At 46.5% G+C, this 24449-nt stretch overlaps 1 protein-coding gene across 13 annotated transcripts in view; it reads right to left on the reverse strand.

The window, feature by feature from the left end:
* ST3GAL1 (ST3 beta-galactoside alpha-2,3-sialyltransferase 1) overlaps positions 1-24449 on the reverse strand; it is a 146514-nt gene that overhangs the window by 88300 nt on the left and 33765 nt on the right. For 7 of the 13 annotated variants that reach the window (XM_065586226.1, XM_065586227.1, XM_065586224.1 and 4 more), the window contains exon 2: positions 17459-17550. The exons of 4 other annotated variants lie outside the window; for them this stretch is intronic. The gene's annotated coding sequence lies outside the window, so the exon portion shown is untranslated. Of the gene's footprint in view, positions 1-17078; positions 17185-17458; positions 17551-19516; positions 19573-20511; positions 20642-24449 lie in introns of those variants that run through there. 2 more of the 13 variants (XM_042860974.2, XM_065586221.1) reach the window with 2 other exon arrangements.

The raw sequence follows: 24449 nt of genomic DNA on the forward strand, positions 1-24449 counted from the left end.
CAGTCAGTACTTGGATGGCCCCTTACAGCAGAGCCGTAACTAGGTATTTTTGCGCCCGAGGCAAAAATATAAAATTGCGTCCTCCCTCAGGGCTGGCTCTTTGGCGGCAATTCGGCGGTGGGTCCCTCAGTCCCTCTTGGAGGGAAGGGCCTGCCGCCAAATTGCCGCTGAAGAAAGAATGAAGCGGCGGCGGTAGAGCCTGTGATTTTGGGGGGTCTAACCCATGACTTTTGACTGCTTGGGCTGGTAATGTTGCTTCCAAGATGGTCTTTGGTTCCAGTCCAGTTCCAATCCAGAGAGGGGCTCACAGGTTAAGAGAAGAGGGAGGTGCTGGATATCAGCAGTGGCCACTAGGGATCAGCATGTGTCCTGAGAATGCTGGGAGTTCAGATTTGCAGGGCAGGATCAGGGGTGGCAGGTTTGTAGAAGTTTTGGTGGTGCCCAGAATCCGCCCCCGCCCAAGGCTCTGGGAGGGAGTTTGGGTGAGGGAGGAGGTCTGGGGTGCAGGCCCTAGGCTGGGGCAGGGTATTGGGGTGCAGGTTCTGGGAGGGAGTTTGGGGATGGGAGGGGTGCAGAGGGATGGGGTGCAGGGGTGAGGGCTGTGGGTTGTGGCTGTAGATGAGGGGTTTGGAGTGTGGGAGGGGTTCAGGGCGAGAGTAGGGGTGTGGGTGAGGGCTCTGGCTGGGACTGGGGATGAGGTGTTTGGGGTGCTGGAGGGGCTCAGGGCTGGGGCAGAGGGTTGGGGTGTGGGGGGATGAGGGCTCTGGCTGGGACTGGGGATAAGGTGTTTGGGGTGCTCAGGGCTCGGGCAGAGGGTGTGGTGGGGGGGTGAAAACTCTGATTGGGGGTGTGGGCTCTGGGGTGGGGAAGGGCTGGGGATGAGTTTGGGGTGCAGGCAGGCTGTTCCAGGACAGGGGCCAGAGAGGACTCCCCCCAGCCCTTTCTCTGCCGACAGCAGCAAACTCTGGGGGAGGAGTCCCCCTTTCCCACCCTCCCAGCAGCACACTCACCCCCACCACTGTCACTGCATGTGCTCCTAGGGCCCCTCTCAGGTCCAGGAATCTCCCTCGCCTCCCCCGTGGTGGGTGAGGGGGGGCTGCCTCCTTGCCCAGCATGGGGCAGGAGCGGTGACTGCGGCCGGGGGTGGGGTCCCCTGTGCTGCTGGAGGGTCCCATTGGAAAATGAAAGGGTCTGAGGGGGAAGGGCAGGCTCAGAGTCAGTCTGACCTGGCAGTCGAGATGGGGGGGCACTAGGACCCTGCAGCAGCAGTTGCTGCAGGGGAGAGACAGGGACTCTGCTCCGGGCGGGGAAGGCAGCGGGAGGTGGGAGCAAGTTGGGGCTGGGAGATACTCGGGGAAGGGAGTGCGGGGGGGGGGAGAGGGGGGGCGGGAGGAGATCACCTGGGTTATAAATATCTCCATGCCAGCGGCTTTTTTTTTCCCCCTCCACCTCATTCTGCGCCCCTCGGCTTTGTGTTCCCGAGGCAAGTGCCTCACTCGCCTCGCCCTTGTTATGGCACTGCCTTACAGTATGCCCCAAAGCAACAACCCACCATGAGAAATGGTCCCATCTATAAAGGAACAGGGAGGGATTCAGAGGGGTAACTATCAACCGATGTACATTGCCACATTTTTGAAGCAATTCTCCCCCCCCCCCCCCCGCCCTGGATCAGTCAATGCAGATGGCACTAGTATAAGAGCTACAAACAGAAGGACGAGGCAGCTGTTTACCTGCGGAGACCACATAAATCTTCTCCCTCTCAAATGTTGGGGAGGTTCTAATTTTCAGAGACTTTTGTCTAATTCAAATGACTCTTTCAAGGCTCTTTGCTGGCAATGAGCAAAGTAAAAACCAAGATAATCCTTACCAACAAAAAAGAGCCAGATGCACCCTGTACATGTGACCTCAGGGGGGAAATGTGTTTTACATGGTTATCAGCAGGTATTCTGAGAACAACAAATGGAATCTGATGATGAAATATGGGAAACAAAACATGCACTACATAGGTCACGTTTTAGGCGCTGGGACATTGTTATTTCCTTTGGTCTGGCATTCTGAGAAATAGATGGCAGAAGTCTGATCAGGCTGCTAAAATGGGACAAGGAGCAGTTCCTTCCATTTCTCTCTCACAGCCTCTGTATTTTTGGGATCTGATATTCATCTTTAAAACTAAATTAGGCCTCAAAAGGACTACCCCTCTTTAAAAAAAATCCCTTTTACATAGTGCATATAGTGGTCATTTGATCTCTGTGGCCATTCAAATTTCCAATTAAATTACTGTTTCTTAGCTACACCTGCTCCCACCTCCAGACCTCTTGCAGTAGAACTCAAGATACTCAGTTTTATGGAGGACCTGCAAGTCACAAACACTTAGACCACATCTCTCATGAGCTGAACCACCACTTACAAAAGGTAGACATGGCCACACAGTCTGCTGTGCTTCACAAAGCCATGCTTGTAATGAAGAATTACAGTCTGAAGCCGTGAAAATGAGAAACATTGACACGTGATATACTGCTCCCTTTGAAATGTAGGGGTCATTTTGGTTTAGTGCAACAGAGCTACATTTTAAAATCAGCTTTATATTTTATTTTAAAATGTTTGAGTTGTCAGCACTGGGGACCATATTTCAATGAAGTTTCACTTTTAAATGTGCATTCCCTCCCCCAATACAATAAAACTGTTTTCTCAAAGACAGTGAACATGTCTTTCTAATGGCATTGGACGTATCTCAAAGAGAGACCTAGTATAACAATCAATTGCTACATATAGCAGAGTCACATGCATAGAGAACTAAGCACATGTGTAGCATTGAGACGCCAGCTCATAAATCAAACCCAAAAGGCCTACAGCATTTGAATTAACAGGGAATCTTCACAGAAACTGCACTGATAGATCAGACCCTTGGTCTATCTAAACCAGATTCCTTCCCAGGCATGGACCAACAGTTGGTGTGTCAGAGGAAGGTATAAAGCCGTTTTGTAATACTCTTTGGGTGAGGAAGAAAAATGTCTTTCTCATCTTTCTAGAGCACAGGATATACCCTGAACATGAGATTTGATTACCCTTATCATATATCGTGCTTGCCTGACATACTCAAAACTGCCCTGCGGCAGTGAGTTCCACAGGTTGACTAGACACTTCCCATTCTGCCCCTCCTGCTTGAGAACAACTCCCCATAGACGTTTGCAGAGCCTCTTCACTGCTCTCTTTCCAATTCCTCCTTAAATCTCTTCTTTGCCACGATGCCTACAAAACCTGGACAGTGGTTAGGCAGCTGGTGTGCTGAGACCACTGCTGATCATGCTGACCAGGACTGGCTCATTGAATCCTTGCACTCCCCCATCTTTATCCATCTGCTAGATCTTGTCTTAGACAGACTGTAAGCTCTTTAGGGCAGGGACCATCTTTTAGTTCTGTGTTTGTACAGCATCTAGCACAACAGGGTCCGGAGGCACTACAATAATACAAACAATAGACACTAATAATAGGCATTCGTTTGCCAATGTCCTGACATTTGGTTTCTAAATTTTGCTATGTTTTCACTTCACTGTTTGCCAGTAGCACAAGGCTTCTCGCTAGACAACCACAAACTGATGGACCTTGGAGCAGGTCTGCTTCTATCTACTGTGAGGCAATTGGACCACATATAGTACCCACAACAGTGTACATTACACCACATGTAACATCAGGTAGGCCGACCCTTGGCACTCAACGTGGGGCAGGTTAGGTGACAAGACAGCGGGAAAAAAATTGCCTGGATAACAGTCCCATTTAAATGCTTCAGCTCACGGATTGACTTTGTTTGGATTCCCCCTCTCCCTGAAGTGAGAAAGAAAATAGGACTTGTGCATTCTCTGTAGGCAAGTCCTGATCTCCTATGTCACGCAACATTTCCATGTCCTCGGTAGGAATTCAGAATGAGGTAGGCGAGTAGGGTTTGACCTCATAAGAACAGGAGGATATAAAAAGTCTTTGAGGTGGGGCACGAGCATATTTCCAAGTCCTAAATGCATCTGTCCATAAAGGATACTTATACATCTGTTGGATACTACTTTAACTGTTAAAGACATTCAGACGCCGAGCTTTTCAGTGGTGAGAAGGAGAGTAGGACAAGGCAGGATAAAGGGGGTGAGCAACACTGATTGCAAGCCAGAGTGGTACTCATGGTAGAAGGCATGATATACATTTGGAGTGAGAGTGGCTCCACACTTTATCCAATCTCCCTGTCTCCCTCAGGCCAGATTTGTTGATTTTACACAATACCTGCCCTTCCCGGTGAGTGACCACATTTTGATTCCCCGAACACTTCTGACAAAGTTCATCCTGTCTCTAACTAAAGCACTCCTAGCCCTGAACATCACTCAGCAATGATCCCTGTGACCTTCCAAAGAGACTTGGTTAGAACACCATCACACAAGGGGAAGATTTTTCTATCCTAGGGTTTTATCCTGCCACTCACCACGGGAGCATCTGAGCACCTTCCATGTAAAAAATTAATGGCAATAGCGGAGGCCCTAGTGGATTTTATGGAGTGTCTGGCTCCCCTCCCTCTTGAGGGTAAAAACTCTTCTTGGTGTAGGTTTTTTACCCCCTAGGCTTTATTCATGTAAAGGATTATTTGTTTCATGGGGAGGTTGTTTTGGTTTTTTTAATTGATGGCCATGGAGACTGATATCTTCCGTTTATCCATAGAACAGGAAGAGTATGAGCAACCACAAGACAAACTTCTCCCACCTGTGTGATTCAATCCCAACCTAATGGAATAACACATCCACAGCTGAGTGTAGTGTGGTCTATACCCCTATTCAGGGAGTGACCCAGAAAGGTGCCGAGCACCTTTAAACAAGCCCCACTGAAGTCGATGAGAATTGAGGATGCCCAGCATCTTGCAGGATAAGGCCCTCATTCCTTGTCCTCTCTGCTGAGGTTGTCAGCGGGGATACTATTTGTGATGCTTCTGGGGAGCGTGGGGAACATTTACAGTCAGTAGAGAAAACAGGCTCTGTTCCAGGAGGAAGGCAAAATTGCTTCACCTTCCATGTCAACCTTCTGCATATTTCCCCTCACTCTTACGGTCAGCAATTTTCTGTTAACTTTACCAATTAAAAAATGAAGTATGTTGAAGAGAAATGAAGTTCTAATTCACTTGGGGACAGTGGAGAATGTGCTTCCTTCCAAAGGGTTATCTTTTAAATTATTATTGGATTCCAGCAGTATATTATTCATGGTATTGATTCTGACAATAGTGCTGTCAGGCCAGAACACTGAGAGCAGTGGAGGTACAGCAGAAATTCTGCTCATTAAAGCCTCCCCAGGCACATTCTGAGGCAGGCCCTAAAAGGGAAACAGAGAATTAAACTCTCACCCTAAGCAACAGGCAAGCAGGGTTAGTTGCTCAACATGAGTGTGGTTTTTCCTCCAATCCTGGCCCTGCCTAACATGGTTTTTCTTTTACTGAAGACCTGTCCTTCATGGGGAAGTTAGTTCCAGACATAAAGAGCCTGCCTCTTTTCTAGCTGCTCATGTTCACATCTTCAAAGCCCTCTCATATCAGTTGAGACACCGACTGATTCTGACGGCTTACTGCCATCCCTCGTCAGCCAGAGGAGACTCGCCGTTCAGGGAAAGCTCCTAATTTCAGTCCTTCGGTGTGCCGCACACACTCCAGGTCCTCAGTAGGATTTCAAGCCATGTGGGTCCATGTGATGACATGGCTGGAACAAATGGCTCTGTTCCTGCCACAGAGCTGAAGACTACAGAGCCTCCTTGCTTATTTAACAGGTCTTCCTGAGGGCCAGCAATGAAGCCAGTAGCCTCCCTTCTCCAGTCTAAAAGCTCAGTGTGTTCACTTTCTCCACAAACCCCTTTCCCAGGGCTGCCATCAAGGGAGGGAACAGAGAGCCTGACACATGTCCTAAGTTTAGCCAAACCAGGAAAAAAGGGAAGAGCTGTCTTGTTGCTCCCAGTCTTCAGTAGTGGCTCAGTGCAGGTCAAAAGCTCTTGAACAAAGCATAAGAGCTGGAGGTCAGAGCAGCCTCTATTATTCTGCCACTTAACAGCAGAGACTAGTAGTGTTGGGCTCCATTCCCCTCTTAACCCCTTTGTAAATCCTGGCTGGGAGACCAAGGCCTCGCCCACCCTGGAATGCTCAGTAAACACTCTTGCTTGCTTTTCCAACAGCTTATATAAGTGGAGCAGCTCCTCTGCCGGTATAAACTAACATAGCTCTTTTGACTTTGCAGCTGAAGATCTGGCCCAATGTGCTGAAGCGCTTAATGAAACTGTATTCATCTACTCCATGCAAACAGTTAGTTTTTAACTGCTCCCTCCCACCCTAGCACAGCTCAAGATGTGTGTGCAGTTCATTTGAAGTGGCTGGCTAATAAAAGCGGTTAATTAGATTGAAGAAATCTCTTTCCTACCAGAGGCATGTCTTTGTAGACACAGTAGGTCGGGGGCAAACCATTGCCCATTCTGTGAGAAGCAATTAAATGTCAAAGAGAAATATAAAGAATGGTGTGTCGACATGGAAAGCACTCAGACGCAGTACAATTACGCTGCTGCTGGGGAGTGGGTGGGTGGGGGAAGCTGTGGTTAATGGGATCCCAGCCTTTAATTTTGTTTTTTTTTTAATTCTCCAAGGTGAAGGGAATTCATTGCATTAACAAAGAGGAAGGATTTTCACTCATGGGGCAAGATCCGGGGTATCTGAGGGAGTGCAAAGCAGGTGGAAAGCTGCCTTAAAGGAGAAATCAAGTGACCTCTCACAAAGAAGAATCCTTAGGTGACACAGCCTTGAAAAGTTATTCTGGGAGAGTTAATATCCAACAAACCAGGGTTACAAGGCCTAGAGTGACCTTGTCAAAAATGAAGATGATCCTAAAAAGAAGTAGATGGGGGCAGTGTTAACCACATTATGAAAGTGCCGTTACAACCAGAATTTAAAAATTATTGAATTTGTTTTGATGAATGACTGCTTCTAGCAGCATTGGGTTTCTCAGGCCTGGTCCCCACTTAGTCCGGACTTCGGACTAAGGTACGCAAATTCAGCTACGTTAATAACGTAGCTGAATTTGAAGTACCTTAGTCCGAACTTACCGCGGTCCAGACGCGGCCGGAAGTCTCCCCCTGTCGACGCCGCGTACTCCTCTCGGCGAGCTGGAGTACCGGCGCCGACTGTGAGCACTTCCGGGATCGATCCGGGATCGATTTATCGCGTCTTAACCAGACGCGATAAATCGATCCCAGAACATCGATGGCGTGCCACCGGACCAGCCGGTAAGTGAAGACTAGGCCTCACATGTAATGCTAAGCAGTGTGCGTAACTGTTGAACATGGGGGCGGCTCTAGCTTTTTCGCTGCCCCAAGCACGGCAGGCAGGTCGCCTTTGGCGGAGCGCCTGCGGGAGGTCCCCGGTCCCGCGGATTTGGTGGCATGCTTTGGCGTACTCGCTGCCGAATCCGCGGGACCAGCGGGCCTCCCACAGGCATGCCACCGAAGGCTGCCTGACTGCCGCCCTCGCAGGGACCGGCAGGGCCCTCCCCCGCGGCTTGCTGTCCCAGGCACGCGCTTGGAGCGCTGGTGCCTGGAGCCACCACTGGTTGAACAAGAGACCCTGTATATTTGATCAAATGACTGTCCGGAGTTTAGTGTAGTTTGTAGTCTGTAAAAAGTGTGTCCTCGGTTTTGCTCTGCTCCTGCAGGTTCCCAAAGGAAGACCGCAGAGATTTTTCAGAATAATATGGTTTTATGTATTTAAATACTGCTACTTGATTCTCATAAAGCACTTTTCATCTGTTGATTTTAAAGCACTTTGCAAAGGAGGGTAAACTAGGGTGACCAGATGTCCTGATTTTATAGGAACAGTCCCAAGATTTGGAGCTTTTTCTTATATAGGCTCCTATTATCCCCCATCCCCATCCCGATTTTTCACACTTGCTATCTGGTCACCCTAGGGTAAGCATCATTATCCCCATTGTACAGATGGCAAAGTTGAGATAGAGAGACGCAGATCACACCACAGGTCAGAGGTGGAGCTAAGAATAGAAGCTCGATCTCTTGACATCCAAGCCAGGTTACCATGCTGCTGTGGAGAGGCAGGAAGTTGGGCTGGTAGAAAGCTCCCTATTTTAGGGCTATGGCAAGGAGAGATCGCCAGCTGCTACAACCTTTCAGGAGGTGCAGCAGGCCCCACACTCCAGACCTGCCTACCTCTGATGGCAGAGAGTGGAGATGCATGGCCCGTGCTCCATCCCTGCGTCTGGGGGTGATGGGAAGGAGCAGTCTATGTTCAGGGGAACTGCGATTGTGTCCAGCTACTGTATTGAGGCTTCCAAGCTTTCCCACACTTTCATACTCACTGGCAGAGTAAAATAGGACCCACAGAATAATATGTCCATTGATTCCAATAGGGAGACAGTCAATTCTGGAGGCTTTTTAAAGATAAGGTTCACCATGTATTTAAGTGTACGACATTGGTATCACGTCCATGTCTCACTAGCATATACTAACATGGGAAATGCTAGTGAACTGCACAGTTTGATCTTTGTATAAAAGCAAATTACTTCTTCTTAAGTTAGTTCAGATGACCAAATGCAGTGCAAGCTCTTTGGATAATAGCCTTACACTGCTCGTCTGTGGCAAGCGAGTGTTGTTGGTAAGGACGCTCCCGGAGTGACACATTCTGTTGCTGTGTTTAGTATTTTGGTGAGAGGGCTGCTGGGTTACACATTATTTTGATCTCTGTGCTGCTAATTTTCAAGCCAACATTAGCAGAGGCAGTTGCAAAACAAGATTACCATCATCTGCCAGTCTCCTCTGAGTGGACCAAGACCACAGAATCATCTCCAGAGGAGTAGTTACCTAGTAAGAGTCTGACACCTTTGGTGATACATACAAAGCAGAGATTACTGAGTGCATCCAAGCGGAAGCTAAAGAACTGGCCTGAACAAAAGCTAATATTTATTCCCAGGGGTAGGTCACCAGTTGCTTCATCTAACATTTGCCACAAACAGGAGTCTAAATAGTGATGGAGCAATGATTCACCCATACCTAAAGGACTGGATAAGATTCCAACTGCACAGATTAAGCCCTCTTTGCCATCATGTAATTGCTGCTCAATTTATCTGGGCAGCCAGATCTTCTGTTTTAGGGTTTTAGACTGCTGCCTGTCACCATGGCATCTGAGCACCAATAATAAAGTCCCTAGTGGACTTCATGGAATCCTTGGCTCTTCTGCAAAAACTGTGCTTTGGTTATATTTTTTGTTGTTGGTTCATTTTGTTTTTACTTATAAATTGGGGGGCATTTGGGTAGATGGGGGTGTCCGGGTTGTGAATATCTAATGATAGTCAGAAGGCTTTGGCAAAGAGGAAGGTTGTGCACTGTTTCCTAAAGATGCTCGGACTCTGGATTTGCCTAGTTTCCTCTGGAAGATTGTTGCCTCACCACATTGCCTCATCTGAGAAAACTTTGTCCCTTCCAAAGTCAAGGACAATGGATTATATCAGAAGCGCCTGTCAGGTCACTAAAGACTACGTAAACATATTATTTTGTTTCCCTGCAGTTGTATATTTTAAGTGCTCTACCAAAGCGTCTCTTCCAGAGCAGACAAATGAGGAAGACTCTTTTCAATGTTTCGTTTGCCGCTGGCAGTCAAGGGATACTTTAGTTGTTACTAGTCAAATTTTAAGCTTTCACTTGCAGGGGGTGAATTCGGTCACAGTTCGGGGCAGCTGCACCATATTCCCCACTCTGAGGTGCACCCACTCTCAGGCTTCCAACTCCCCAACCATCATGGCTGGGTGGAGACCTGCGTCTCTCTCCCTCCTGCCCGGGTATTTCCAGGCTGCACAGTTCCTGGCCTACACGGGACTCTCAAAGTTTTATTTCTTCGTGTTATCCAAGTGTCTCTCAGCACTTACTGATAAACCAGCACACAGTCTATCACACACCACTGTTTGGAGAACACACAGTCTTCCAGGTCTTAGAGCATGGGACTTTGGGCCAGGATTCCTGCAGTCTGTTTCTGGCTCTGTCCTGGACTTATTTCACAGGCTTTGGGGAGTCAAGCTAAAAATTATTGAACTGGGTATTCAAGAAATAGGCACTGATTTTCAAAGGTGCTGCATTTCCCGGTGATACAGGTTCTCACAACTGCTGTGCACATAGCCGCTTATTCAGATGCCCAATGCCAAGTTCTTAAGTTTGGACCTTAAATCTCTGTGTCAGTTTCCACTTTGGGTCAATATTGTACTCATTTTATAATGACACAGGAAGTATTGTGAGGCTTAACTAGTTTGTGGTGCTTCCAGATCCTTGGATGAAAGACAGTTTATTATTATTGTGCAGGAAAAGAGATCCACCCCTGGTGCTGAAGAGCTGTTCACACAATTATGAATTTTGGAAAGGAATCAGCAGTGTTCTTAATAAATGGAGATAGACTTATCTCATAGAAATGGAAGGGACCCTGAAAGGTCATTGTGTCAAGCTCCCTGCCTTCACTAGCAGGACCAAGTACTGATTTTTGCCCCAGATCCCTAAGGGGCCCCCTCAAGGATTGAACTAATAACCCTGAGTTTAGCAGGCCAATGCTCAAACCACTGAGCTATCCCTCCCCACTTTGTATACAAGGCCAAAATTTCATGCAACTTAAAAAAGCAAAACTAGACCTAATTGATTGTCTGAACAAGGGAAAACAGTAATGGAAGAAAAAAAATACAAACCATACGATGGCCAGATGAGCAGCAAAAGGCTCCAACACCTTGATCTCCACACATCAAATAGAATACATCTACTTATATGCACACTGTACCCAGTTCATAAAAGAACACTTGCTCCCCAACAGACACATACAGATCTCCAACTTTCGATCAAAGCCCCTTTAAAATATTTCTTTCTATAAAAAGAAAATAGTTTCCTACCACTTCCTCTAGCCAGCCTCACACTTTTATATACCGCTTCATACATTATACATAGGACAGCCCTTTAGATTAAAGTTTATAAATATGTATTTCTCTGAGGTCTAATCAATTATTGTCTATCATTGAATGGCTGCAGATTTTTATTTTGAAACATGGGGAGGATTAACTGCTATGCAATACTGTAAATAAAGCTCAGTATTGTAAATAAACCTCCATTTTGTAGTAATTAACTCCAGTAGCTAAAACAGTTGATTGCTGTTTCAAGCAGGTAAAGATAGCTGTCGTATCAGATTGCCTACCTGGAAACTTGACACACAATTCAACTTTCCCATATCCACAGTCAACTTCCTGTCAGAAATTAGATTCTCTGGATCAAATTCTGCCCTGGTTTACACCATTGAGGGAGCTGCATAGGAGCTAAGACAGGGGAAAGTTTAACCCTGAACCAGGAAACAACCTGAGGAGCAGTGATAAAGAAATGACTGTCGGAGAGAAGGCCAAATCTTGGTCAATGGGAGTTTTTTGCTATTGGCAATAGTAATGCAACTGGACTCAGCAAAATGTCAGCGCTAAAAGGGCTGAGTTTTCAACAGAGCTCAGTTCCACCAGCTTCTCAGGGCTGAACATTAAGGAATCCAGAATTAGGTGCCTAACTGGGAGCTGAGCTCTTAAAAATTGGGCCCCACCTTTCTAGCTGATACTGGGCAAAATCTTGGTCATACTCAAATCAGTGGCAAAACTCCCAGTGACGTGAAAGGAAGCAGGAGGTGGCCTAAGTGATTTGGTTTGTCGAAACCAAGATGTGGCAAACAAGATAGAGCCAACTTCATCAATGCATCCTCTGTATTTAAGAGCATCTAGTGCAATTACATTAGTGAAAGTGGGCCACATTCTGCTCTCAATTTCACAGGAGCCAAAATTGATGGAAATCCAGAATAATTCTATCAATGTAACCAAAGCAGCATTTGACCCAGATGATCTTTGTCTTTACTTATTTTTGCACTGGATTAGCTTTCCACTCATCTTGTAAGTCATTTGCAGCGGTCCCAGGGTTGAATTCTCTGTGCAGTGCGATATACATCCATGGTACTTTAAAAGTCACTCATCATTCTTTGTTTCTATCACCTACTGATTGTGTATCTTCACTAAAATACTGCTCAGTGTTTCCAAGTATGTCAGATAGAAAATCACTTTATATATTCCAGGAAGATGAGGAAATATTTGACTGACAATGTAACTTTTCTTTGGATCTGTCGACTTTGTTAATAGCTAACTGTTTGAAAGAATAGATTATTTCTGGCATGCAGTGCATTGGAAAATTCTCCCTCTGCTCCATCTCCTGTGAAACAGTCTGAATGAATCATGCAGCAGGTATGGATGAATGGAAGAAAATGTGGTTGGTGAAACTTTGCAGTGTTGATACAGTTTCATTTTAATGGGGTGTGCACAATTTTTAGATACAATGCAGGAAAAGAGTTAGTGTGTAGTTTTCAGAACATCTTGGTTCAATCAAATGTAAAAATCCCCAAAAGCAGCTCACCAGAACTCAGACTTTGCTTCTTTTTGAAGGACTCTTAGATTTACTGACACAGGTCCATACAAGGAAGAACGTATGGGGCTCTGCTGACCTGCTCCAGCTAAGGGGCTGGCCAAAGGTTTATACCACCCCATCACGCATTCTCTCCTATGGATGTGTCAGCGATGAGGATTTACCCCAGTGATTATCCAACCCGAAAGCAGGAGGAGTTGTAGATTATATGACCACCATTGTTTTTTAAGAGAATAAGGAAAAACGTTAAATGTACACAACATATTATGATATAAATTCCTTTCTGCAGGGTAGATTTTATGCTAACCAGGGGCACAATTCCCACTGTGAGCTTCGCTGTGCACTGCTCAGCAAATTATTTCAATTTGTGTCAATGAACTCAGCTCACCAGGAACAGGATCATTAATTCCTCCTGCTGGTCCTGTCTCTTGTTAGAAGAGACTGCCAACTTCCTCAAATTATAATCCATGATTGTGATGTAAACTAAGGGTCCATTTTCCTTTTGAGGCACATGGGAATTACATGCATCCAATGGACTGGAGAATATACTCTTACATCTACAGAGGCCAGATTTAGTTCAGTTGCACTTAGGATTTTAGTTCTTGTCTGCATCACACACACTCCCGGCCAGAATTATATCTGTAGAACTAAAACAAGATAGTGTTCCCATTCTAGCTGTTATCTAAAATAGCTTAAGCTACTTTCCTTGTGAGTCATCATATCCACAAAGCACTGTGTTTTTTTAAAAAGGAACTGCACAGCATTTTTGAGCATGTATCCCATAATGCCATGTCCCAGCACTATGCTTAATGCATTATGGGTAGCTTATCATGGTGGATTGTGGGATACCTACAGGACCCTATTGAAATTCTAGGACTTGGGGTCAAACTCCTTCCCCAGACACAAATAGTTTGTTTGTTTTTGCTAGCCAGTGCCATTTTCAAGCTATTTCACTTTTTAAAAAAGCAATTCAAACTGCTGTCAGGCAGCCTGGAGGACGTACTGCAGAGCACCATGCTTCTGACCCGCATTAACACAAACAGGCTCCACATGTATTGGCGATCACCAAGCCAGTTGCTCTGGAGGAGATGGAAGATCACCAGCAGTAAGATGCCACATGGATACTGTTCGAGCGGGAGGATGAAACTGGGAAATTAATACTGCATGACTTTTCCTTGGACTGGCTTCACTTAGTGGAGCACCACTTGTGGGTCCAGCCAGCCAGCATTGACGGGTGGGACAAGTTAGTGCTACATACCTGAGATGACCAGCCATGGCTGCAGCACTTCAGGATGTGGAAGGAGACTTTCCTGGAAGTCTGCACAGAGCTCATCCCGGAGCTGCTGTGCTGGACCCCAGCATGAGCGCCTTCCTCAGTGTGGAGAAGCACGTGACCAATGCCTTCTGGGAGTGTACTGTCCCAATTGCTACCTGCCAATAGCTAGCCACTTTGGTGTTGGTAAAGTCAACTTTATGCCCTGCCGTTGGAAGGGTGCTGCTGCCCTGGGTCATAAAGCCTGGCAATGCATGGTGGGTTAGTGATGGATTTGCATGGCTGGAGTTCCCAACAGGTTAGGGGTCACTGATGGGAACTATTTGCCTATTCTTTGTCCTCCCCACCAGGCCTCAGAGTTCAACAGAAAGGGATATTTCTCCATGGTCTAGTTAATCATCATAGCAGGTTTGTTAATATTAGTGGTGCAGGGGATAGTATGGAAGCTCCATGGACACCCAGATTTTTAGAAACTCACCCGTTTAACGTAAGGAAGAGTGGAACTTTCGCTCCCCAAACCACTATGGGCATTAATGGTGTTGTGGTTACAGATGCTATGCTAGGAGACTCAGCTTACCCTCTACTTCCCTGGTTTAGGAAGCCCTTTAGGATGCATCTTCCCTAGGAAAGAAAGGTGTGTTCTTACCTCAGCTACCATGTGATAGCTAACATGAGGTAAAATCATAGTGAAGACAAGGCAGGCTGTCATTTCCAATATGTATTAGGTTGAGGTGAAGTCTATGGGGGAGCCTAGCTTTAACCTGGACCTGTTAACTCATGTTAAATCAGCAAATTGCCTGGTCTTCGTGAGCATTGTATCTCAGGTTAGCCAACAAAAGGTAAGACATGTTTTTTCCTAGTGTCGACAAAATGTCTGGACACTTGGATATGAGAAAGGTTCCGTTTAACTGTACCCCAAGAAGCCACAAAGGGAGTGTGGAATATGCATCTGGAAGACTGAAAAGAAGATGGAGGTGGTCTCATGACCAGGCTACAGACTTCTGAGGGATATCTGTCTCATGTCATAGGAGCTTGTACAACATCTGTGGAAGCAAGGGAGAGAGCCTCACTGATAGGTGGGAGGTGGCAAGACTTTTGGAAAGTTATGAACAGCCAGAGACAATACCTCTATCAAATGTCCCTACAGGCCAGGGAGTCAGCGGGAGGGAAACATGAGAGCAGAGCATAGAAGAAGATGAATGTAATGAATACAATATAATGGATACACGTGGTGAATTGATTTTATTATGAATGGAGGTGATTAGGGACAGCTGTACCTTAATGACATTTTTCAACCAAGTGCAACTGTAAATTAAAAAAACCCCACCTTCATTGATTTGAGACATAAGACAGTTTTAAGGTTACACTCAAATGCAGAAATAGCCAAAGTGCAGAGTGAACACATCTGTGCAGACGGGGTCCCAAGAATGTGTATGTGGGATCAGAGATGTCCCCTTGTCTTCAGGAATGGAAGAACATGGGAGCTGCCTCTCTCTTGTAGTTGGGGGAAATGAATGGGGCTCCCAGTATCCCAGAGACATTTGAGGGGTAGAACAGGGAACATCAAGCAGCATGTTTGGGGCTATAGGCACAGGATGAAATGTTTTGGGGGGACAAAAGCCACTTTCAAACTACTTCATCTTCTGCCTTGGGCACCATCCTGCGCATGCTCTGGCGGCCAGAGAAAATAGGTAATTAGAAATGGGGGTGCATCCATAGGAACCTTATAGCCATATTCCAAAGCAGAGTTATGTCCTTCCAAAGCAGATTAATGATAACAGGGTAAGACAAGAGAAGACAAAGAGGTTGTTTCCCATGTAGACAAGGCCCAAGTCTGAATGTAGTGGAGGGTCCCAGATATTCCTGTCCAATAGTATGGATGGAGCAGGAGACAAGATACTGTGTAGATAGGAGACTGGGATTTAAATCTCCACGCCTAATTTTGCTACTTTCTCACTCTACGGTACTGGGTGAATCACTTAACATTTGTGTGTCTCCACCTGCCATTAAATGGCTAGCCCAGTATTTGCCTTCCTCACAAAAGTATAGGAGCCTTAATGTTCATAACGTTGCAGTGTATGAGGCGTTAAGAACAATGACGACTGTGGAGTTACTACACCTTTAAGGTCTGGGACATGCTGTGTAGTGCAGTTCAAAAGAGATCAGTCAATTGGAAGTGGCAGCTGGAGACTGAACCCAAGAATAAAATGGGGCTGAATCCTCTGATAGCTGTCCCTTATTAGTCTGGTTGAGGGGAGTGAATGATACCTGAAGTTTACTTTTGCTTAATACCGTTTCTGGGATTGTGTAAATGCAACCCCACTGAAGTACTGAGATCTCGGTGTTTAAATTTAACAAGGGACATTCAGCACAGAAACGGCAAAGCTGTGAAAGTCAAGCTTTCCTCTCCTGCAGTTGACATCTGTCAGCTGCCTATTTTGCCACACTGTCTCAGGTACAAATGAGGCTTTCTGGGCCAGCGCAAGTCAGGAATAATCCATCAGAGTCAATGCAGTCACACTGGTGAGAGCAGATCAGAACTGGGCTCTGCAGTAAGCTCAAACCAATATTTCTGAACTAATTTTAACACCTCTAGTGAAGGGGAAAATTCCATGTTTGCATGAAAATGGAACGTGCTAAGAACTTTGAACAGAGAAGGGTTAAATCAATGCCACTCGCCAGCAGACATTTGTTATTGCAATGCTATCTCTGTTGATACCCACAGCTATTGCAGGCATAATTTGCAAATCCAAAATAAAGCCCTGCCAATTACAGAGGGAGAGAGCACTTGTGATCATGTCCCATCTGACCCCTGAACTGTGATTTTAACTACATGATGTGTCTCTTTTACAAAAGAATACGTAATTACTTTGAATTATGGCATTTGTCCCTGGCTGGGGGCACAAATCAAAGGGAGAATGCAAGGAAAGCTTCTGCCACAAGTCTCTGTGCAACAACCTTAGGACGCATCCTCAGGAATCCGATAAATTCATTTGTTGAATGTTTTGCTCCAAGGCACTCACTCACAGGCTTGCCTAGTTTTACCTCTCTCAGGTGGCCATGGGGTTACCACGCCCTTAGAATAGGCATACTCAAAAAACCAACCACCATCTCAGCAAAGCAGTATCTAGGGGGTCACTCTGTGTGACACTTCAATTCATATTCTGTTCTTTGAAAGCACAGATTCTTTGTGCGATCTGAAGTAATAAACGCCTGTTGCAGTTCAGAGAGACTACAGGGTCTGTATGAATCCGGGCTCAAACTAAGACGTCCCTGACACCATTTACTATTGATGAACAACTTGATAATAGTAAGGCCACGTCTACATTACCTGCCGGATCGGTGGGTAGTAATCGATCTATCGGGGATCGGTTTATTGCGTCTCGTCTAGTCGTGATAAATCAATCTCCGAATCGATGCCCGTACTCCACCTCGGCAGGAGGAATAAATGGAGTTGGCAGGGGAGCTGCGGTGGTCGACTTGCCGCCATGAGGACGGCCAGGTAAGTCAAACTAAGATACTTTGACTTCAGCTACGCGAATCGTAGTGTAGACTAGCCCTAAGCCACGTGGTTAAAGCTTTTCTGTTCCCTTATGCTGTGCAACGGCATCAAAGGAGCCAAGCCTAGTTCTGCACCCAGATCCCGGTTCGCCCCTGCCCCACAGCTTGTGTAGTCATTTATCCCCGTACAAAGTGGATGTAGAATGTTACCTCAGTGCGAGCGAAGGGAGAATTCCGATGTGGTCTCCCCTTACACCTCCTCCACACAAGCGTAAGAATCTAAGAATCGGGCCCCAGGGATTCTGCAAGAGATTGGGAATTGTAAACTTAGCTGCTGAGCCTTCAGAAGTATGACACCATGTAGAACCGTCTTTTATCAGGTAACACATACAATAGTTTGAAGTCACAGTTTAAAAAAAAAATAGCCATTCTACATGGCCTTTAATCTTACATATATGTAACAGTCAAGGTTTCATCTCAAGGTTCCCAAAAAGCTTTACTCAACTAACTGGCCAAGATTTTTCAAGTAGGACTAGTGATGGTGTGTGCCTTGAATTTTTGTGTTCCAACTTGAGTTACTTTAAAGGAGCCTCATTTCTAGAGAATGCAGAGCACCCAGTCTCTGAAAACCAGGTCCCCCCCAAAAATCCCTGATCAAGTGTGAAATCTTTTCCCACAAACTTTTTACAGGGATCACGTCATCCCGCACTGAAAAACAGCCGCCTCTGAGGAGAAACATGGAGACACCATAAGATGTTTAGGACAGGAAGTGAAGATTCGATAGAACTACAAGAATAATATTCCCCTAAATTGAACACAAAATATTGATGCTGGGATTTGGTCAGGAAACCAGCATTAACAACCGAGTCTTTGTAAAAAGTGCTGCATGACTTTTTCTTAATGATCCCAAGAGGGTAGGACCTTTGTTTTAAATCTCATCAAAAAAGACAGGACCTGCCACAGCAGCGTCTGAGTCTCGGGCTGCGTACTGACTCAGAGGGAAGAGTGCTGCCTACAGTCTTGAACCACCCACTTCTAGCCGTGCTTGGGGTTATCTCTTGGCAAGATTCTCCAAGTAATGAGCAGACTGTGCCCCAATGAGTTCATTAGATATGACATGTTCACAGCTCCGGGTTACTGCTCATGACCCTACCCTCCCTCTTTTACAGGAAGTGAGGCTGTTGGGCATACATTTTTTAAAAAAAGAAAATAGAAAGATGGAGGTTTGATAACAGAACACCTTATGTCCCGGTAAATCAGCAGTGTTGATGCCAGCCAAGATGCTGCTGCCACCAGGGCCGACGAGGGGGTGGGGGGAGGGAAATCTGGTACAAATTACCAGGGCCCGGAGGTCCAGAAGGGGGCCTGGGGCCCGGCTTCCCCCTTCTCTCATCAGCCCTGTTTACCCGGTCCGCCCTTGCTGGGGGGCCCGAAAATTTTTTTTCACCAGGGCCCGAACCCGCTCTCGGCGGCCCTGGCTGCCACCACACCTGGCCAGGAGCAGCCATCAGTTGGCCTAGAGATACATGGTAAGCTAGGAGGGGAGATGAGCAAGATTTATTTTGGCAGCTGTAAAGCAGCAGAGTAGTAATACTAAGAAATGTGTCTGCGCCCTAAAGAGGAATTTCTAGCCGTAAGCAAACAAAGGTAGAAAGGAGCCATGCTTTGACACATATGAACGAGCTCCCTTTGCAGACCTGTGGAAGTCTTAAGGGGATTTGCTTTTCAAAAGTACAAATCTCACCTGTTCTTTTCCCCTTAACTTTACACTTAGACACAGATGGCAGAATGCAACATCTCACCGCGCAGCCGTCCGCTCAAGCAGTTACGACCTGGGAGCTAGCAGTGCCAGTTTAAACAGCCCAAGGTTGTACACCTGCCATCCACATCCCATGGAAGAACATTCTTAAAGCAACTGCATTGTCTGGAAGCATTAAATGGAAAATAAAAGTTCTCCTCCACCACCCAGGAGACCTTAGATGCAATTCCTCAGATTCCTGATTCATTTAGCAATAGCAGTGCATGAAATTCAAATAGAGTCTTCTGAAGACTAGTGTTCTCTCTCTCTCTCCCCCCTTATCCCCCGTTCCCCCCCCCCCCGGCTTATGGCCTCAGGCACTAGGTTACCCAGCAGATTTTATGAAAGGTACGAAAAATAGCCAGGTAAATCCTGCTGGTGGACTGAAAAGACAGATTCATAAAATGTTAATTTCCAAAATCCGGAGTGATGCCAGGAATATGGGCAGTAACCTGGCCAACCATACTCACTGTATTTCATGGCAGAGTTTCATCTTGAATAAATACAGCCATCTAAAATGCTATTCCTAGATAAAATAAGGAGAAACCTGTAGTTTGTGCCGGCTAGGGTAAATAACAGGATTCATTCAAACAAAGGAAGCACTACAAAAAGGTTTTTCAAACACTAAAAAGGAAACACCTGTGAAACACAGGTCTATTTAAAGCTGAAGTGAAAATACATAGGGGGCCATTTTCAGCTGCACCACGATCTCACTATTGGTGAAATCTGTGCCCACAAAAGAGATGTCACCCTTCTACAACAAGCAACAGAGGGTCCTGTGGCACCTTTAAGACTAACAGAAGTATTGGGAGCATAAGCATCTGAAGAAGTGAGGTTCTTAGCCACGAAAGCTTATGCTCCCAATACTTCTGTTAGTCTTAAAGGTGCCACAGGACCCTCTGTTGCTTTTTACAGATTCAGACTAACACAGCTACTCCTCTGATACCTTCTACAACAGTGCCCCTTTGTGTGGTAAATCTAGGATGTTAGGACTTTGTGGCTGACATTCAGCCAAGTGACGCAGACCCTAGGAACTGCACATGGGAATTGGAATAGAATTCAGGTACTCCTACACTTTCACTAAGGGAAAGGTACCTACCACTTTCACTAAGGGAAATCTCCCTAGGAGATCATGACTATATTATAACGCAGCTGAGCACTTCTGATTCAGTCCAATAATACTTAGTTCTTTTATAGTTCTCTTCAGCCATAGATCACAAAGCCCTTTACCGATTGGGGGGTGGGGGGCAGGAGGCACAGAGCAGTCATGTGATTCGCCCAGGTCACACAACAGACCAGTGGCAGAGCCAGGACTAAAATCACACACAGAAGGACATGATCCCTGGCCCAAAGAAGTTACAGTTTAATTTTATTCCATTCTATTGAGCCTCAGTCCAAAATATCATTCCGTGCCCCCCCCCCATTAAAAAACTCTCCGCTTAATTGTGAATACTTAGTAACTTACTCATCCCTAATACTATCAACAGGGTAAGTTGGTCTTGCACCGATGTACCGCATATCTTTAGAGGTCTTGTATGTCCTTGCCACCAGCACGTTGTTTATCCAGCACTGCCGTCCCTCATTGACTGCTGAGAGGGATAAGATGATTATTCAACATCTTTCTCTGACCACCTGCTCTCTTGATCCTTGGCCTATGTGACTGCTAACGTGCTATGCAGATGCCGTGCTGTGCAGGCTAAATTCATTCAAGCATTGTTCATTTTTCACTTCTGCTTTAGAACAGTATCCTAAGATGAGTGGGAGAAGCCCCATCTGGATGAGACAGGGCAAAGCACTGGAGACCTAGGGCCTGATGCAGTACTGGCCTTGCATAGTCACTTACACCTGTGCAAAGTGGTGTAACAATATCATTCCGATTTAGTAGCATCTTATACCCACTTTGCACATGTGGGATTGTACAAGGCAGTGTAGAATCAGGACAGCTTTCAAAGGAACAAACCTTCAGCAATGGGAAGATGGACTAGATCACCTCATATCCCTCTCTCACCCAACCCTGCGTCCATGATCCTTCAGGACCACAGAACATTAAAAGCAGCTATGCCCTGATAGAAAGACACCTCTAGCTCTTCCGAGCCCAACCCACTTCTAGGGGCAGCATATACGCTAGAGAGTGGGCCTGACTCTGAGCCCACTTGCACCCAGTTAACACCCATGTAGCTTGAATGGAGTTACTTCCATACTCCCACCAGCGAGAATCACTGTTTTCTTTGCTACTTTGTGCCTTGCATTCATCCCACTCCACCAGTATTTCTCTCCATACTGTATTCTGCAAATAAACTCCATACTGTTGACAGAGGGAGGTGCCATGTCATATATGTGACTGAGACCCTTTCAATTCCTAAACATCCTAAACAGCTTGATGTTATGCAGCTGTAACACCAACAGACCCAAGTCGGCGGTGGGCGGGATCGAACCTGGGAAGCTAAATGCATGAGCTAAACACCATGTGCCTCTTAGCCAAGGCTGTAGTAGACTCATCGGTCTCTAGATCGGTGGTTTTCAAACTGTTGTATTGGTGACCCCTTTCACAGAGCAAGCCTCTGAGTGTGACCCCCTATTATAAATGGGGGTAATTTAATGGGGGCGCAGGGCTGTCAGCCCCATGGAGCTCACAGCTCGCAACCCCCATGTAATCACCTTGTGACCTCTGCTCTAGATAGTCTAGATACCACTAGAGGGGGACAGAGCGCCACACCAAGCAGGCATGGGTTACACATCTTGACACATACCCATGGCTAGTCCAGTGGGATAGATCTATTGGTCCTTAGTTGTCTGCTTCTTAATGATTCCAAAGTCTAAGGCATTGGTTTCACCGCCAAATGAGGTTGTGCTGAGAACTACAACATTAATGACCTCTGGATAAGTTCCTTTGTAGCCCATATCTTTACTGGGCTTACTGCAGTCATACATGCTAGTCAGCTTCTGTGCTTCCCAGTGTGTCCTGCACTTCTCAGTGTGCTATTGATAAATGGAGAAGCCATTTAAGGTAGCAGCACACGTGTGTTCCAGGTGGCTTAGGAGCAGGGGGCTTATCATCTGACATAAAGAGTTCATTACTGCCAGCTCAAGAAGCCAGCTAATTAGACACCTGTGCTCTCTAGGATGCTGTTTCAAGCTTTAGTTTTAAATGCCTTTATTTATATTGGTATTCATTACCCCCAGTCTGCTTTGACTACCATAGCAAGTTAGATGACACAGTGCATTATTCTGGAACATAACGTTTATCTTGTCTCACTCAACCAGTACACAAATAGCTATGAAAAAAAGGAGTCGCTGATCTAGTTCATACTTGATTCCTGTCCCAGCTCTTTCAGCACGGTCGGCTGTATTACTGCTTGAGTGGAGGAGAAAGCAGACGTTGCTATAAAGTTAGGCTGAATTTGGCAGTGCTTTGGTAACCCACTGGTGAGTGCGTGTGTGTTACAGGGTCCCTTCTGCACATCCACATAGATATGACTTGTTACCACAGCTAGTCCCAGAGCCTTGGCCTTTTAGATCAAGCTGTAGCAGCTCCTGCTTCCAGGGCTGGAGGTTTCTCAGTCAACCCCTGGTGTCTCAACCCAGAGGGTGGCCATCACACCTTCCTCGCAGTCTCTTCAAGCATTTTACACAGACTATGAATTTAGCCTCAGCAGCCCTGAAGGTTAGTTACCACAGACAGCAAAACTGAGACACAGAGGCGACGTGAGGTCAGACAGGAAGTCTGATGATTCAAGAATAGAAGCCTATGCTCCTAACCGGAGTGCTTCTGCCACAAGTCTATCCTCCCACAGATGGGGCCCGACCTGAGTGTCTGTCACCAGTGCTGAGTACTCTCAGCATTTATGGCCCTCAGAATGAATTGAAGGGACTCCGAGTAACCCAGGCATGCTTGGTGTGGTGCCAGGGCCGGCTCCAGGCACCAGCCGAGCAAGCTCGTGCTTGGGGGCAGCAGATTCGAAGGGGCGGCTTCCCTCCAAACCTTTTTTTTTTTGGTGTGCTTTGCCTCTTCGGCTGTGCCGCAGGCTTTTTCTCTTTTTGGTTCGCCGCTCCAGCTGCCCTGTAGGAGGCGGCGGCGCGGAGGAGGGGAGCGCCCTGCTGGGAGCGGGCTGCGCACTCCGTCTGCCCTCCCGGCAGGTGGGAGGGGCCGTGTTGCGAGCGCCCCACTGAAGGAAGCCCTGGCTGCCCCCCTTCTCTCTCTCCCCACCCACTCCCTCCCCCTCCCGCCCGCTAGCCGGGGCGTGCACTCTGCTGCACGGGGCATGTCTGCAGTGCACCCTGGCTGTCCCCCTGCACCCTGGCTCCGGCCGCCCCGCACGTTTTTTGCTTCACTGCTCCAGCCACCCCACAGGGTTTCTTTGTTTGTTTGTTTGCTTGGGGTGGCAAAAAAAAACCAGAGCCAGCCCTGTGTGGTGCTGTGGCACCTAACTCAGCTAGAGATTGATGAGTCTGCTACAGCCTTAGCTAAGAGTCATGTGGCTTTTAGCTCATGCAATAGAGAGAGGCTCATGCATTTAGCTCCACAGGTTCGATTCTGCCAGTGTTACATCAGCACCTTGCAGATTTGGGTCCCGCAATGGCAGGTGAAAGGCAGACCAGTCCACAGAGAGAATAAGGGGAGGACTAACAATGCAAATAAGGGTGCAGAGTGGAAAGGGCAGAGGGAAAAAGTGGTCTGAAGGGGTTGGGGTGAAGAGAAACAGTAGAGTGGAGACAGATGTTGGATAGTAGCAAAAGAAACTGAGAAAGAAATAGGAGCTAGAAAGAAAAGAGAGAAGACCAGCTTCCCCCCCACCCCCTTTACTAGGAATCAGACCTGTATATGCTATCACACACATTCAATACTTCACAAGATAGAGCCGGGCATTGCTGTATGGAGGTTTCAGAATGATCACTTCCATTTAGGCCAAAATAGCTGGTATATCAAAGAATGCAGGGCTAGGTTGGCCCGTGCAGAGTTTATGCACCCCGGAGTCCTAAATCATCAGTTACAAGGTGAATGTTTCCTCATTTAGATTTTGCTTCTTGTGGCAAAGCATAAAGATGCTTTATTTGCAGGGATGTTGCCCTGTCTATTCCCATGGCTGCACAACTCAAGCAACCCGTGCTGTCCCAAATGAACCCATGACTGAACCACAAATTAGATCAATTTATTTGCATAGCTGAGAAAGAGGATTTAAATTAACAAAGGAACCTATGCTTTTGTAATCTGGTCCTTCATGCAGCTTAAATAGAAACCACACACCAGCCTTGCCCTCCCAAGTTCATTACAGAGGATTAATGTCTTCCACTTCTGCGAGAGTGTCTTATTAAGAGGGTTGGTTTGTATTTGAACTCCCCCTTCCACATACGCAAGTAAGAAGAGAAAGCTTTTCTAAGGGCCTGTTTATGTTAATATTTACT

The sequence above is a fragment of the Chrysemys picta genome, chromosome 2, assembly GCF_011386835.1.
Source record: "Chrysemys picta bellii isolate R12L10 chromosome 2, ASM1138683v2, whole genome shotgun sequence".
NCBI lineage: Eukaryota > Metazoa > Chordata > Testudines > Emydidae > Chrysemys > Chrysemys picta.